This window comes from Lynx canadensis, chromosome F2, assembly GCF_007474595.2.
Source record: "Lynx canadensis isolate LIC74 chromosome F2, mLynCan4.pri.v2, whole genome shotgun sequence".
In the NCBI taxonomy this organism is placed as follows: domain Eukaryota; kingdom Metazoa; phylum Chordata; class Mammalia; order Carnivora; family Felidae; genus Lynx; species Lynx canadensis.
This window is the reverse complement of record NC_044320.2, coordinates 40113597-40116682: the sequence shown is the minus strand read 5'-3', so window position 1 is coordinate 40116682 and position 3086 is coordinate 40113597. Positions and strand designations below refer to the sequence as shown.

General features: G+C 35.8%; 1 pseudogene; it reads right to left on the bottom strand.

The window, feature by feature from the left end:
- Window positions 1-2090: 2090 nt before the first annotated feature.
- Window positions 2091-2409, bottom strand: LOC115506032 (annotated as a pseudogene).
- Window positions 2410-3086: the final 677 nt, after the last annotated feature.

Here is a 3086-nt window from a genome sequence, read left to right as displayed (position 1 = left end):
GACTGCACCACCCAGGTGCCCCTGTGGGCCAGTAGTTCAATTTTGCTTCTGTTTCCCTTGTCAGAGGAGACATATCTAGAAAAATGTTTCTATAGCCAATGTCAAAAAATTTACTGCCTATGTTTTTTTCTAGGAATGCTATAGTTTCAGGTCTCATATCTAGGTCTTTAATCCATTTTGAGTTTATTTTTGTGTATGGTATAAGAAAGTAGTCCAGTTTAATTTTTTGCATGTGGGCTGTCCCAGTTTTCCCAGCACCATTATTAATTTCTTCCTTTTGTCATCCATTTCTTTTTTTTTAACTTGAATTGAGTGCTTAAATCATATCTTTCATTCTTCCTTGTTTGTTGGTATTTTTAGCCATATCCCCTACATAATAGTCATCTTGTCTTTCTATATAGTTAAATCTATATATTGCTTTTCTTTATCATTATCTTTTAGATATCCTGCATTTTCAGTTTTGATTTCTTTCTTCTTTGATGCAAAAGTTAACAGAACTTTAAAAATATCCTGATGGTAGAGATTTTTTGTTTCCTAGTTTTGTTATTTTTAAGTTTTATTGTGTTATGATCACAGATGTATATATTCCTTCTCCAGTTTTGGAACTTGCTGAAGTATTCTTTGTTCCCAAATAGTCAGTGAATTTACCAGTGAATCTTGGAAAGAAGGTATATTCTCTATTTTCAGAGTGTATTACTTAGGAATACCTTGTTTTATTTATATTTTGTATATTCTGTATATTTATACTTTGTATATTTTGTATATTTGTTATGTGTGATTGTTTTTGCTATATACTGGAAAAAACGAATTAAAGTTTCATATTGCTGAGATTTTATTTTTGAGATTAAAACTTGTATTTTCTGTAGGTTTTTTTAATGGATAGTGATGCTATGTTTTTGGGTACTTAGATATTCATAACAACTAATCACCATTTTGGCTTGTACCCTTTAATATCATAAGCAGTCTTTTTTTTTTAAGTTTTATTTATTTGAGAATGAGAAGGAGCGGGAGAGGGGCAGAGAGAGAGGGGGACAAAGCATCTGAAGCGGGCTCTGTGCTGACAGCCAAAAGCCTGCTGCAAGGATTCAAACTTATGAACTGTGAGATCGTGACCTGAGCCAGAGTCAGAAGAGCCACTCAGGTGCTCCAGTCCTTTTTCATTTAATGCATTTTACTCTGCATTCAAACTCATCTGGTATTAATACCATGACCCTTTTGTTGTTGTTTGTTTGTTTGCTATTTTTGCCTTTGCCCTTCCTTTTATTTTCAGCCTCCCTGAGTTACTGAATTTAAGATGTTGGATTGCAGCAGATAGTTGGATTTTGCTTTTGAGATTCAGTCTAAGAGCCTTTTAATAGGTATGTTTAGACCATGTGTATTTATGGAATGAGTGGTTGGTTTTAGTTTTGTCATCATACCTTTGTTGTTGTTAAATTCACAACATGAACTGTATTTCTGCTTTGTGTGGTATGTGTATTTTTTGGTAATTTGGGAGATTTGTATTTTTGTTTTAGCAGTTATCCTTATAGCTGTATCTTTACATAGAACACTGTAGCACTGGGGACCTTGGAAACGTCCACTTCTTCCTACTACTCCCACCCCAAACTTGATGATATTGTATTCTTCATTAATATCTCTTTACATTTGAATATACATATAATTCTAACACTTGGTTTAAGTGGTACCTTTGACCTCAAATATGTCAGGAATAGAATATTTTCATCAGGAAGTCACTACAAACTCATCTGGTGGCTGCTTAACCAATGAAGACATATGATATCTCAGTAATAAGAACTCAAGAAGTAGGATAGTCCTAGTGTCTCAACAGTGTCATCAGGGCCCAGCTTTTTATGTCCCTTTCACTTTGCAATCCTCAGCAGGTAGGCTTTTATCTTCATACTTATCTCTTCTTGGTTGCATTTATAGGGATAAATTTGCTATATTGCTGTGGCAAGAGCTACATAAGTGCTGTTTTGTTTTCTTATATATATATTTTTTCTGAGCAAACTGTGTAGCTTTATTGAGAGGATTTAAGCCAAATTGTCAATATAATAAAACATATGTGGCTTCAGCTTTGTCTTCTTTTTAACTTACAACTGTCCATCACCTGCTTCTGGAATTTTAGCAAGTGCTGGGTTAGGGTGGAGTCTTCCCTTTCACATCAGGGCCATCTCCATGCTCATCCAGTCTTTCCCAGACCCATTTTCTGACTTTCACTTTCCAGTTCAGGTTCTTGGTGCTCCTTCTTCTCTCTCTTGTCCAGGCTCAAAATCTGCATTCTCAGTTGTTGGTTCCTCTTGTTGTGATTTTTTTTTTCACCTTGTTGCTGAGCAACAGGAGTTCATCCAGCTTAGAAGATTCTTTTTCATCTCCCCTTCTTCTAGATCTTGATTTTACTTGTGCACTCATATTTCGCAACTAAAACTCCTGGGAGGATGATCAAGTCTCAGACAGTGAGAAAGAATCCAGACAGTAAGATGTGACTTGCACAGCTAGGCACCCAGAACACATTCTTAGGTTTCTTCGTAAGAGGAAGGAAACAAATATCCTCTCATGTCTCACTGGCCAGAGTTGAATCACATGTTCATGCTAAAACCGTTTACTTTGTGGGAAATCGATTTACCAAGGCTGGCTTAGACTGATCAAGGATCATTCCCTAGAGTTGGGGAAAGCCTCCTGGCTCTACCAACAAAAAAATCAGGGAAAGATTTACGTAGGTCACCATTGGTATCTGTTGCCCCTGCCTCTATGAGATGAGGAAATCAGCAGAAGTATACTGCTGCCAACTTTCTTGTCCCCTTGCTCTCTCAACTTTTGTTTATTATACATTGCTAAGTGTTAGGGCTTATAACATATCCAGTTCTTTTTTTTAAGAGGTATTTATTTATGTATTTACTATTTTTATTTCGGTATAGTTAGCATACATTGTTACATTAGTTTAAGACATACAATATGGTGATTCAACAATTCTATATATTACTCAGTGCTCATCAAGATAAGTGTACTCTTAATCCCCTTCATCTGTTTCACCCATCCCCCATCCTCCTCCCTTTTGGTAAAAACCAGTTTTTTTCTCTGTAGTTAAG